Genomic DNA, 14,993 nt, shown 5'->3' with positions numbered 1-14,993 from the left:
AAAAAAGAATAGTATGCTTCTGAAGAGGGGTGGGGGTTTTGGGGTGCTCCTAGATGCACAGAGGCACCCCAAGATCGCAGGAGGTTTTGGGGTGCTGGGAAAAGCCCCAGATCGCGGTGCCAAGTCTGCCTAAATGAATTCAACCCAAAATCTTCCAGTCAGAGAAAAAGTTTACTAAAGATAAATCACATATAGGCCAGGTCACACCTGTGAGGAGTCTTGTCCTCTGGGCTTGAGAGATTCTCAGCATCAGAAAGGGGGCAAAGGTGGTCAGGTGAGGCTCTAAGGATGAGCGGGCTTGAGACAGTCTCAGCTTCTAGGCTTGAGAACAGCTCAGCATCTGAATGGGGGAGGCCAGGTGAATCCCAAGTCAGGTGCCGCCTGTAAAGACAGGCTGGCATGCGAATCTCAAGCCTCTAGGGGCGTGAGAAATTCCCAGCATCTGAATGGGGCAAAGGTGAGTCGTAAGTACAAAAAGACTGTGGGAGGGATCCAGGAGTGGCCAAGCAGTTTGGAGTGATGGGAGGAGGGGGTCTAAGGAGATCTGGATGGGAGTGGCTAGTAAGCTGGGGTGAACAGAACTCCTGGGTCCTGGACCTCATGGTGCCTAGCTAGGATTAAGGGTGAGAAATGACCAGGGGCCACAGGAAGGTGAAACAATGGGAAAGGCCAGTTGAAGGGGGGAGGTGGTTGAAAAAAAGAGGGTCCAGGTGTTTGGAAGGTCTGAGAGATTTGAACAGACAATGAAAATAATGAAGGGAACTGGAAAGGGGGATGTTTGCTTTCAAATGGAGCTAAAGAGAGACACACAGGAACCAGGTTCTTTTTTGGGTCTGGGAGGAAAGATGGTATCAAAAAGGCCAGGCTGAGGCTTTGGAAAAGGGCTTAACAATAAAATTATTAGTGGCAAAGGTCTCGGCTTCTGAAACTGAATGAAACCCTCTTAACTTCAATCTGCATTCCAACTCCATAGTTCTTTCTCTGGATGTGGATAGCATTTTCCATCATGAGACTTTGGGGGATGTCTTACATTGCTGAGAAGGGTTAAATTTATCAAGTTAGTCATCATACAATGTGGCTGTTACTGTGTACGATGTTCTCTTGGTTCTGCTCACTTCACTCAACATCAGTCCATACAAATCTTTCCAGGTTTTTCTGAAATCTGTCTGCTCATCATTTCTTATAGCACAATAATATTCCATTACGTTCATATGCCACAACCTGTTCAGCCATTCCCCAGTTGATGGGCATCCCCTCAATTTCCAATTCTTTGCCACCACAGAAAGAGCTTCTATAAATATTTTTGTACATGTGGGTTCTTTTCCCATTTTTATGATCTCTTTGGGATACAGCTTTAGAAGTGCTATTGTTGGGTCAAAGGGTATGCACATTTTTATAGCCCTTTGGGCATAGTTCCAAATTGCTCTCCAAAATGGTTGGGTCTGTTCACAACTCCACCAACAATGCATTAGTGTTCCAGTTTTCCCATTTATCATTTTCCTGTTTTGTTATGTTGGCCAGTCTGATAGGTGTGATGTGGTACCTCACTGTCTCCATCTTGATATTCTTTTTTTCTCCTAGGGTTTCCAAACACCATCCTCTCCTGGTTCCCACCCTACCTATCTGATCATTCTTTCTGTTTCTTTTGCTGGGTCCTCTTCTAGATTATGCCTTCTAATGGCAGATATACTTCAGGGTTTGGTCCTGAGCCCTCTTCTCTCTTTTTTCTCTCTTCTCACTCACTTGGTGAGCTCATCCACTCCCAAGGATTTACCATCTCTATGCTAATGATTCTTAAATCTACCTATCCTGCCCCAAATTCTCTGTTGATCTTCAATCTTGTATCTACAACTGCCTTTTAGACATCTTAATGTGGCTGGCCAGTAAATGATCTTAAACTCAGCATGTCTAAAATGGGACTTATATTCCCTAAACCCTTCCCACTCCTACCTTCTTTATTACTATAGAGGGCAACAGTGATTAAGGCTCAGTAAGAAATGAAGCAAAGAATGGTCTCTTATACCTAGTCAAAAAAAAAATCAATCTGGGAAGGGTTTCTGGCCAAAATAGAAACAATTGCTATTTACATTCACTCTGAGCCAATCAGGGCCCAAACAATGACCAAATGGGGTTTGGCTTGGGATCTGTTGTTGGCTCAGATGAGAGCTCTGCCCTCTCTTTGGAGTGCTCTGCCCAAAGGAAAGTAAATTTTGATTGCTGAAATCTCCCAAGATATCTTGGAGTTTACTGGCTAGATTGCTTTCTTAAGGACCATGCCTTAAACCCAAATCCCTCTGACTTTCCTTGATTGGCCAACAGTAGGTCTTAGGCCAATCAACCCTTCCCAGATTGATTTCTTTTCTTTCTTTTCTTTTTTTTTTTTTGTCTAGGTAAAAGAGACCATTCTTTGCTTCCTTTATTACCTAGCCTTAATCACTGAATGGCCGTTGCCTCACTCAAACTGAGACCTGTTATTAAAGACCTTAGCTTTAAAAGGCCAAGGTCTTCCACTTCATCCAGGGCCCTCTCCAAGTCATCCTGATCTATATCTGGCCACTGGACCCAGATGGCTCTGGAGAAGAAAGTGAGGCTGGTGACTTTACACAGCCCTCCCTCACTTAGATCCAATTCACTTGCAAGTCATGGCAACAACTGATGTCATGGTCCTCTTAGAGAATGAAGGATAAACAACAACAACAACATTCTTCTTATTAATTGTTAACCAGAGTTGATTGCCATCCTAAGGAACATCCACTCTTCCAAGGGCATATAAGCATTCAGTGGGTTCCATGAGGGGTCTTTGGCATTTGAGAGTGCCACTATTAATTAATTATCCTCTAGCATTTTATTAATATAAAATGATTAATTACTCAGAAACTATGTCTCTCTAACTTTTTATAAGTGTCAGTGTGGATTGAACTGAGGCTGGATTTGAACTTGGGTCTTTCTGACTCCAGGCCTGACACTTATTGATTGATGTGCACAGGCTGAAGCACTTCCTATGGGGATGATTCTGCACCCTGATGGCCTGGGGTGGTTGGTGAGGTTGGTGACCTGTGATAAAGATGATTAGTCACTGAGGCAGGAAGAGTGTGTTCCACTCCATAGACTTTAATAAGAATCCCCTAACCTTTTTTCTTTCTTCCCATCTTTTAAGCATGTCAGAATGCCTAGAGGATTCCCTCATGCTCTTGGGTTGGGAAGGAGAGGATCTCTCTCCCTTTCCTCTCTCAGCCAGGATAGTGGCTTCTTGCATATGACCCTGAGAGCATGTGCTTGTCTAGGTGAAATTAAGACAGTATGTATCGAGGCTCCTTTCAACCGTGGAATTCTGTGATTCTATGACCTTCAATGAATGTCAAATGGCAGGGTGAAGACTTAAGATTCAAAAACTTCATCTATGTGCTTAAAATAAAATTGGATGTGACAAAAGAAAATCTAGAATCACACTATCCCCCCAGAGAGACCTACAGTTTGAGTGTTTTAATCTCATGTTGCTGACCAAGGTAGTGACCAGAAATCTCAGCAACATCAATGTATGTAATTTTACCTGGATACTGCCACAGACTCTCCTCCATACTTGCTGATGTCTGGTCAAGAGCCGTGTTTGCCTGTTGGCTTGTGTTTTGGAGTTTCAGAGGATAGAGGAGATATAGAGACTCACAACTAGCCTGAAAGTACTATCTCCCTGTCTCTGACTCTCAGCTTTGGAATATGTGTATTGTGGGCCAGGTACAGTTATATTTTTTTCTTCTTATTAGGCAGTTTTTGTCTTTAGTGTAGAATCAGTCTAATGACCCTTATTCATTCCTTAGGGTCAGTAAATAGGAAACCAAGCACTTTTTAAGTAATTAGTATGTGCCAGGAAATACACTAATCTCTAGGGTTAAAAAAAAAGGCATCTCCCTTCCAAAAAACCCCTATAAAAACCCAGGTTCTGCTTTCAAGGAGCTCACAGTTAAATGTCTGTGATAGCACAGAAGCAGCTATATGCAGGCAAGATATATACAGGCTATATTGGAGATAATCAACAGAGAGAAAGCACTAGCAATTAAGGGGTATCAGGAAAGGCTTCTTATAGAGAATAGGCTTTTAGTTGGAACTTGAAGGAAGGCCCTGACATCCGGAGATGAAGATGGGGCAGGGGGAGAGAATTCCAGATGTGAGGGACAGCCAGTGAAAATCCTCCGAGTTGGAAGATGGAGTGCCTTAGGGACATAATACAAAGTAACTTTAGAACAATGCTTTAAGTTCTTGGAACCACCTGAATGAGAAAACCCTATCAATCTTTAACTATCAATTCTCAAACAATGACCTACTCTGAAATCTTTTTTATGTAATCTTTATCAAGGCCTGACCAGCTATTGAAGGGTGGGCCTAATCATTCCAGGAAAGACTCTTTCCAGAAATGATTAGGATAATTATCCTATTAAGGGAAGGAAGAAATCTTTGATTAATTCAGTTAATGCAAGTATTTTGTGTTTGCTTTTGACTAGGCTGAAAAAGGAATTTCTTTTTTTTTCTTTTTTTAGACATATTTCCACATTAGCCTTGTTGTGAAGGAAGAATCAGAGCAAAAGGGAAGAACGACAAGAACTGTATTTCCTTCCATGATATCCCCTCCCCCCATTTATTCTATTCTCTCTCCTTTCACCCTGGTCCTCCTCAAAAGTGTTTTCCTTCTGACTACTCTCTCCCCCAATCTGCCCTCCCTTCTATCACCACTCCCTTCTGAAAGAGGAATTTCTTTCTTTCTTTTTTTTTTTTGGTGAGGCAGTTGGGGTTAAGTGACTTGCCCAGGGTCACACAGCTAGTGAGTGTTATATGTTTGAATCCGGATTTGAACTCAGGTCCTCTTGACTGCAGGGCCGGTGCTTTATCCACTGCGCCACCTAACTGCCCCCAAAAGAGGAATTTCTAAGGAAAGAATAGTTAAAGAGAGATTGAACAGTTTTAGGAAAATGATTCCACAGGGTGTGCAGAGGATTAAGTAACTTGTTTTGTGAACAACAGTAGTAAAGAAAAATGCTCATTGAAACTTCACCCGAACGCTGTGACTATGGTTAATATGGGTGTAGTACCTGCAACATTCCCAATATGCTCTTCTCAGTATCAACCCTCATGGAAGTTTGGTGAGTTTGGTGGTAGTGCATGATGGAAAGGTAGCTCTTATTTCCTCTCTTCAGAGCATGTGAAAGCATTCTCTGATTATTTCCTGTTGGCTTACCACAAGGTGATAAAAAGCATGTTAATTGGCTACTGAGCCAGAACTTAGCTCTTCCAGTTCTGTTTCAGAAGAGGGAGAAGAACTCTGTATAAGTTCTGTCCAAGAGTAAGACTCCGGAGGGGAGGCCGGGGGGGGGGGGGGGGAAAAAGAGAGAGAGAGAGAGAGAGAGAGAGATCTCTCCTCACAGACTTCCATGAGGCTGTGAATGCATGGCCCTACTGTATCATCTGTCCCTGATATTAGACTATGACTTTATAAGCTTTGAAAGGTCAGAAGAACGAGACAAGGTCAAGCAACTAGAGCCTATAATAGAATCTGCCATATAATAGCTGCAGCGGCCAAGGCAAGTGAGGATCAACCCACTTGATGTTATCAAGAGAACTGATCCAGCAGCCAGAATACCAGTCCTGCAAGCAAGGATGTGTCTCATCCATCTGTTGTGCTCCACCCAGAAGTGAAGTTGGGGAAATGCTAGTGATATAAGGAGGAAACTCTGTGCTCTGCATTTTAGGCACAAGTCTGCCAGAAGCGCTTATTAACTTGTGATTATTTTAACCAAACATTTCTGCTTAGAGAGAAAAACATCCAAATGGACAGCCTCTTCATACTCTTGTACATCTCTCTAACATGTCATTTTGAGCTCAAAGTTATTAGGATTGTTGAACAAAGAACATTTCACAGCCAAGACTGAGCAAGGGTCCAGAGTTTATGTAGCAGTTCAGTTAACAGTGTGCTTCATCAAGCAGAACAAGTCACTTAAATTTCAGCATGCCTTTAATATAATATTTTCTTCCCCCCCAATTACATGTGAAAATAATTTTTAACCTTCTTTAAAAAAAATTTTGAGTTCCAAATTCTTTCCCCCCTTTCCTCCCCTCTCCCCCACCCCCTTATTGAGATGGCAACTATCCAGGCCTTTAGAGAAATATTCAATTCCTCTTTGACCACTCCTCTAAGGCAGAAGTTCTTAATCTTTTTTTGTGTGTCCAGGACTCCGTCGGCAGCCTGGTGAAGCTAATGGACTGCTCCTCAGAAGAATGTTTTTAAGTGTGTGAAAGATGACCAAGGCAATCAATTATATTGAAATGCAGTTATCAAAATATTTAAAAAAACAAAGCCAAATTCATGATCCTCAGATTAAGAACCCCCGCTTTTAAGAGTTCTCCTTTCAGGTGGTAAAAAGTGAGCTCAAAAGATTCTTCTTTTAACTGAAGGAATCAAAGAGATTTCTTCCTTCTGATAATTACCCCAATCCCTGAAGGACATAGGGAGAGAAGGAACTATTCTTAGATGGATCGATCGGGGGCCCCTTTCCCTTTAGGTCACTGTGTTGATTACTTCAGGAAAGAGTGCTTTCCTGGACTGGTCTGGAGAGAGGTGAGCAAGACCCTGTTTCAGAACTGATGGTTAAAGAGGACTAAGAAGGGCTTCTCTTTCAGATTTGTCTAATGTAAAAACACTTAATATTTCTAAAAGGGAGGAGAGTTCAGTCACCTTTCAGACTAGTTACCACCCTCAGTTTGAATGTACTCTCCCCAGGGACTCAGGGGATAGAGGAGAGTGGAATCCCAGCTATGGACATTTTTGTACTTTGGTTCTTAGTCAATAACCTGTTTCTCTAAAAGCTATTTAAACCTGACTAGCTGACTGAAATCAACTGATAATCAATGGGAAAGCACCCTTACTCTGGGGACCTGATCTGTTAACTTGAATGGGGGTCAGGAGAGTGACTCCACAGTACAGTTACGTGCCATATCTCTTATTGTTGAATTTTGTCTTTGTCACAGATTTGACAAGTTGTGAGTGAAAACAGCTTGTGTCAGACCGAGGTTCCTAAAGGCAGGATGGATTTCTCTTTTTGGATTTTTCTCTCTAAGCAGAAATGCTTTGAATTAGTTAATACAAATTGTCTCTGGCAGGCTTGTGCCTAAAATGTAGAGTATGGTATATATCTTCTATATGAGTGACCACGGTCTTCTTCAGCCCTGCGGAGAGCTTTCTCTGTGTAAGCATGAGAAACTGGGGAGTGATTAAGGCCAGACCACCCAACAGGGAAGCCTTGTCTCAGACAGCAAAATGGTACTCTTGACTCATTTTAACCCGAGGGGCAGAAAGACAATCCTAGTTCAGCCTTTTGGAAGTATATCCAAAAATCAATGAATTAAAAACAATAGATTCTTTTAGTTTGCTTAACCACCCCACCCCACCCCCACCAGGACCTGGCACTTTGGTGCACCAGAGTTTGAACCCTGGTCCTTTCTGTAAACTGTTGTTTAGTCATTTTTCAGTTGTGTCTGACTTTTCATGACCCCATTTGGAGTTTTCTTGGCAAAGATACTGGAGTGTTTTACCATTTTCTTCTCCAGCTCATTTCACAGATGAGGAACTGAGGCAAATGGGGTTAAGTGACTTAACTAATGTCACACAAGTAGTTAAGTGTCTGAGGCCAGATTTGAACTCAAGAACACTCATCTTCCTGCCTTCAGTTATTTCACCACCTAGCAACACCACTGTGTATACCAGTACTAATACCCAAACACTATTTCTCCCTGCTGCAGTCCCCCCACTCACAAATAAAGCAGTAAATACAAAGATTGGTAGCAGGTAGACAGATCACACTTATCTAGCCTACAAAATACATTCAAACTACTTAAACAGAAATAAGAAAACTAGCTTTATAGAATAGAGTGAGCTTTGTAATCAGATGCTGCCCTACTTGGGAAGAGAGAAGGGGGAAGAAAAGTAAGACTAGAACAAGCAAGCACCTTCCCATTCTGGCTCATGGAAGGAGGGGGCTGCTAGAGCTTTCGGGGCTTCTTGCTGTGCATCAATACTCAGTTCTCCAGTGTCTAGACCATCCCTCAAACCTCTATTTCATCTCTTTGCTCTATGGAATCCTGCTGCTGCAGCCGTATTCAACTACCTCTGTGACTGGGACAGCTCTCAGTTCAAAACTTCCAGTGAGAAAGAACATCTGTAGAAGAAACAGGAGAGAACAGTGTAATGGAAGTCAACTTTCTTATTTTTTTTTCTTTTTTTAGGCAATTGGGGTTAAGTGACTTGCCCAGGGTCACACAGCAAGTAAGTGTCTGAGGCCAGATTTGAATTCATGTCCTCCTGTGCCAGTTAGCTGCCCCAGAAGCCACCTCTCACAGAAAAGACCTTGGTTGGCAGCACCAGTTCCATTAAAGAGAGGCCAACAACCATGAGAATTTAAAAAACAAAAACAAAAACCTCTTGTTTTAACTAAGAGAGAGCAGGGATGTGCTGGTAAATGTTTAACAACCAGCTCTCCACAAAGCCTTGCCCTCCACACACTTTTAAGTTTAATCTGCATTACCATAATTTTCTCCATCACTTCCTTAAATCTAGACAATCAACAAAACAATAAATCAAGCCCTGATTTGTTGATTTTCAAGGTGTAAATGCTTGCACTGAAAATTTAACAATAGACTCCCTAGCCTAGCACACCTCTACTTTAAAATAGTTCTATTGACCGATAAGGATAGAAGCCAGATGGGAGACTGTAGGGAACTGAGGGTGGTGACAAGACATGAAGGCAAAGACCTATTCTTAAGTAGGGGGATTGGGGAATATGCTAATAGCATCTCTAGGCTCAATCGTCATTTTTGGCTTTAACATCACAGAGTAAAAGTTAAGTTCTATTACAAAGACTATAATTATAATAAAAAATGTCGACATGACAAAAATATGCCCAAGTCTTAGACTATTTATTCTGAGCAGTATTTGAGATAGCAAAATTCCTGGATGGGGTTGTGGCATGAACCACTGGACTAGGAAGTGAGAGAGTTGCTTTCTGTCTCTGGCTCTGCTACTGTTGAGTTGAGGTATCATTAAAAACAAAACGAAACAAAACAAAACAAAAACCAAACCCTTCCCTTCTCCAGACCACAGTTTTCTTATGTGAAAAATGGGCACAGCAGTGGCAGAACATGAGATGATCTCCAAAGTTCTTTCCGGCTGGGTTCAAATCTCGGTTCTGGCACTTAGTGTCTGTCAGAACTTGGGCTAACCACTTCCCTTCCCTGGGTCTCAGTTTCCTCATCTCTAAAACGAGGCAGTGGGACTAGATGACCCTTAAGGTCCCTTCCAGTTCTAAATCCTATGATCCTAATATTTTGATTTCCTAACATTGATGATTTTCTGTTTCCTTATAGGAATAAACACTCTCAGAAAACTTCAAAAGGGCCATGTGTTTTGTGTCGGGGACAGGAAGGCAGGGCAGGGGCAAATTGTGAGATTGCATCCTGTTGCTCAGTGGTCCTGAGAGGCGATAAACCCTGGTAGAAGAATGGGTTGTGGCAGTTAGAAAGGCTGCAGCAGTCCCTTGGGCATGTGGAAGAGACAGAGGTGGGGGGGGAGGCCAGGCTCGGCCTGAGATGGGTCTCTGTGGGAGGGTCCAAACCCTAACAATAGCTACCTTCTTCTTGGCCCTTTTCCCATCACAATGCTCTGTTCCTTAGGGCTCCTTTCAGCAGCTTTACTTCCCCAAATGACTCAACCTCTCCAGTGCGAGGACCTGCAATTTGTGGTAACTACCCACTATGCTATAGTGGGCTCGTGTCAAGCCCCTTCATCTCTCAGCCACCATTTCTTCATCTGTAAAATGAGGCTAATAATACTCGTCTTACCTACCTCACAAGGTTGTATTGAGAAGAATACTGTGTAAACTTTAAGATGCTAGATAAATGTGCATCATCATTATTATAAATCAATAATTAAGCTATTATTAGATGATTCATAAGTGAGTACTGTGACCAGGTATCCTCTAATACCTGTCTTTTGGAGTGCATATGTGTGTTGTTTGGCCCTACCAATTAGACCAAAAGTTTATAGGATAATAGATGGAAAGCTGGAAGTGGCCTTAGAGACCAACCAATTCAATCCCTTCACTTTATAGGTGAGGAAAAAGGTGAGATGAAGCAAAATTAAGTGACTTACCCAAGGTCACACAGATAGTAACTAATTCTTCTCTAATAGGTTTAGACCTTGGGTGCTGTGACCTCGGATCCAGTGCTCTTTACACTGGGGCAAGGAGACAAGAGAAAATATGGCAAAAAGGAGGTTACAATGTTCATCTCATTTTGAGAGGTCACTGGCCTCACATATCACTTATATTTTTGTAGTTTAAAGCTTAAAAGGCACTTATTTCACTTTACCCCTATAAAATAGGTGGTCTAGGTATTATTTTCATTTTATAGACGAGAAAGCAGATTCATGAAGATGAAGTGACTTGTCCAGAGTAACTAATAACAGACTGGGATTCAGATCCATAGCACCTGCCTCCAACTTTATCCCAATAGGATATTTTTCACATAGTTTTGGTATAGTCATTTCTCCAACCTCACCTTTTTTTTTTTTTTTTTTTTGGTGAGGCAATTGGGGTTAAGTGACTTGCCCAGAGTCACACAGCTAGGAAGTGTCAAGTGCCTGAGGGTGGAGTCGAACTCAGGTCCTTTGGACTCCAAGGCCAGTGGTCTATCCACTGTGCCACCTAGCTACCCCTCCTCACCTCTTTCTTAAGACTTGCTTGAATCTTTCTGACCACAGATGACCCCAGCCAAGCCCAAATCTGATCTCAACTGTATATCCCTCTGTAGCAAAAAAAAATGGTCAAAAAGAAATTGTGGATGGAGGGGTGACCCTAGTTTTCTGTGGGTGTGCATAGATTTATGTGATAAATATAGAGGTGGGCCCTCTGATATTTTTTAAAGTTTTAAGAGAACGCAATGTGGGACCTTATAAACCCCAATGGTAGCCATGTTTAACTCACTCCTGTCTATTTGAGCTGCCTGAATCCCTGAGAAGGGATATAGCTGGACTCCTCCTGGAATAGGGGTTGGAGAATTTGGGATGAGAGGGAGAATAGGAACTTTGAGCTGGTCCTAACTGATGGCCTTGACAGGGGAAGAGGAAAGAAGGCTTTTTTTTTTTAAAGTAAAACTGAGTTTTCAGAAAGAAACTAAAGAGAAGGCCGGTAAGTCAGTCTGGAATGAAGGAACTAGAGAAATAGCCCACTACAACACCCTTAAAAGGAAAAAGAGAGCAGATAAAAGGAAAGCAGCAAGGATGGAACCAGGTGTTGAAGATAAGTAGGTGAGGATGGAACACAGAAAGGAGTGTTTATGTAGAAAGGCTTGGGAAACTGATGAGGTAACTGAGAGTCCTTGACCAACAGAGAAGTCAATCAGAAATTCCCTATAAGAAGATCCCAAGGGGGCAGGTAGGGGCGCAGAAGGACCTGAGTTCAAGTCCGGCCTCAGACACATAACACTAGCTGTGTGACCCTGGGCAAGTCACTTAACCCCATTGCCTAACCAAAAAAAAAAAAAAAAAAAAAGAGCCCAGGGATACCACCTGAAGGGCTCAAGTGATTTTCCCATAGTATAGGTCTGACCATGTCACTTCCCTACTTAATAAACTACAATAGCTCCTGACTGCCTTTAAGATAAAACTCCTTTCTTTGGCTTTCAAAGCTTTTCATAATCTGACCCTGACCTGCTCTTCTAATCTTGTTATACCACATTCTGTGGTTCAGCCAAACTGATGTTTTTATTATTCCTTATGCAAGACACTGCATTTCCTGTTCCTTTGCAGCTCATGTCCCCTATGCCTGAAATGTACTGCTGCCTCATCTCCACCTTTGAGTCCCTTCTACCGGAAGCCTTTTCTGATCCACCCCCCCCCTCCCCACTGCTATCCAGTCTACTCACAAGTTACTTTGCATCTATTTGTATACACTTATTTGGTACAGGTGTGCTATGATTCTTATTCTTTAAACTGACTTGTTCACACAACCTGTCCCCACACTGGTAAGTCTAGAGTTCCTAGAGAAGGATCACCATCACACTGGTACAAGGGACAACATTGTTATGGAGGGTGAGGTGTGATGGGCTCTAACTAGTTGCCACTGTAGCTTCTGAGCCCTCACCAGTGTGCTTCCATTTACATAAAATCAGTTACCATGATATCATTAACTTTTAAATGTAATACGTTTACAACAACAATTTATCTATCCAACTATTTATCATCTCTCTCTCTATGTATATATATATGTATATATTACTATCTATCCATCCATCCATCCATCTATCTATCTATCTACCTGTCATCATAATCACCTTCTTCCCACCAGTTGCCTATTGTATACTTCTTTCTGGATGTCCAAAGACAATTTAAACATAACATATACAAAACTGAACTCTATCTTTTTCCCCAAACCCATCACTTTTCCAAATGTCACCATTTTTGTCGAAGGCATCATTATTCTTCTGGTCTCCCAGGTTCCTAACCTCAGTGTTATCCTTGACTCCTTACTCTCTGTCACCCCATGTATACAATCAATTGCCAAACATCACCCTTTTTACCTCTATATTATCTCTCACATCTTATCCCTTTTCTCTACTCATACAACTACCACTTTACCTCATCACCTCTCACCTAGGTTATTACAACAGTCTCCTAATTGGTCTCCCTTCTTCAAGTCTCTCCACATTCCAGATCATCCTACTTATTGTTGTCAAAGTAATTTGCTTAAAATACAGACCTGGCTATGTCACGTTTCTATTTGCTCAACACCGATGTTTCCCTATTGCCTCTATCTATCTATCTGTCTGTCTGTCTGTCTATCTATCTATCTCCTATGTATATTGCCTATATGCATACATACATATTCTGTTTAGCTTTTAAAGTATTCTATAATTTGGCATCAATTCTTTTTTCAGCCTCATTGGACATTACTCTTCCTCTCACACTCTGAGATCCAGCCAAACTAGACTCTCTCTGTTCCTCAAATACCTGCATCATGTGCCTTTCCATTCTATGCCTTTGTTCTCATGCCTAGAATATACCCTCTTTTCCTTCAAGGTGAAGCTTAGGCAGCACCTGCTACAAGAAACCTTCATTAGTCCTTCCAAATGCTGGCATTCTCCTTCCTTGACTACCTTGCATTTATTCTCTTTAAATTTATTCAGTATGTACTCATCTATATATTGTTTTCTCCCCCATTAGAATGTCAGTTTCTTACAAGTAAATATTTCATTCTTCGTATTTGTATCCCTGTGCCTAACACAGTGCCTGGCAATTAGTAAGCACTTAATAAATGTTGATTGATTGATCAACTAATAGACCTTCAATACTTAGCTACCTATCATGACTTTGGTGTTTTTTTTCACTTGACCTTTATTCTCTCTTGTTGTGACACCCATGGTGGTGTGTTTGTTGCACCACATGTGTATACTAGATGACGTTTGGGGCACTGCAGTAGTGCAAGCAGCTCAAATTGGCCCATGTGCTGCCTTCTTTAAGCCTGCAGGAGGGTAGAATGTCATTATATTAATTATCCACCAAGGGAAGGTAATAGTTGAGTTGTCTACCAGACTTCACTCTTCTCAAGCCACCAGTCAAAGGATTTCATCCAAGTATCTCTGGTGCCCGTATGTGAGGGGCTTCCCTTCCCACCATGTCACATGACTTTGTTTTTTGTTTTTTGTTTTTGTTTTTGTTTTGGCAATGGGGGTTAAGTAACTTGCCCAAGGTCACACAGCTGGTAAGTGTTATGTGTCTGAGGTCATATTTGAACTCAGGTCCTCCTGAATCCAGGGCGGGTGCTCTATCCACTGCGCCACCTAGCTGCCCCCTATGTCACATGACTTTTAACAGCAGTGCGGAATAACTTTTTAAAAATCATGCTGTGTTCTGATTTTAGCTAGGATATGATATTGAATATTATCCCCCAATTTTTTTTTTGAAAGTAGAAAACTTATGATTTCATGCCTGCTCTGCATCTAGATTCTTCCATCTCAGCAACCTCATATTCACAGGACAAAGACTTTCAATATACAGTGACCAGATATTGAGCACTCCTACCTGGAGACCTCCACTCAACCTTCTTCCAAAGTTCCTCCTAATTATCTTCCCCATTCTTTTGGCTTAGTAGGCTGATTGTAGAGAGAGAATAAAGGAAAAATATTCATATCCGGGGGCTAGTTCTAGATCTTACCATAGGGAAACCAGGGAAGCACAGGGTCAAGAAAGTCATATTCCTCTCCCTCTCACCAAACAATGGGATTTTCACTAGCTGTCTATCCCTGCCATTCTGGGACCCTTTTCCACCATATTGATTTCTACTATCTGGGTCTGTAAGCACCTTGGATTTTGGGAGCCTGTCTCTGCTTGCATAGCTCCTCCAATGGTCTCATCAACCCCCAAACAGAGTCCTAGGGCTGCAGTAAATAGCTTCTCTTACTATCATGGCCTTCTGACACCCTGGCAGGTTCAGTCCCAAAAGTTAGCTACCTGGTTCTGTCATGACAATCAGCAACCCTGTCTCTAATGACAGACACCAAATACCCCAGTTCCTCACGTGGTGAACAGGAGTTTCTTATGGGCCAAGGAAAAATGAAACACTGAAACCTTTATATAAATACAGATATAGTCACTTCATGGTCCCACAAATCTGTTTTCTCCCTTATGGGGTCTTTGGGGGCTCCTTGGCTCTCCCCCCCACAGATAAAACAGTATTGTAGAAACATTCCTTACATTGTAAAGCTCCTTTTGAAAAACCCAACCATTGACTCTTAGTATTTCAGTTGACCTGGGGAAAGAAAGACTTGGTCTACAATGAACCCTAGAGACCTAGGAGAAATAGACATTCTGTAAGACTCTGGGTGTCATGGTGGCAGTAGTTGGGGTTTTGTAGGTCCAGAACCTGTCTGAGGTTATTAGAGAAAGGAGAAAACCTCAG

This window comes from Vombatus ursinus, unplaced genomic scaffold, assembly GCF_900497805.2.
Source record: "Vombatus ursinus unplaced genomic scaffold, bare-nosed wombat genome assembly UNPS02014798.1, whole genome shotgun sequence".
NCBI classification, from domain to species: domain Eukaryota; kingdom Metazoa; phylum Chordata; class Mammalia; order Diprotodontia; family Vombatidae; genus Vombatus; species Vombatus ursinus.
This window is presented reverse-complemented; position numbering follows the sequence as displayed.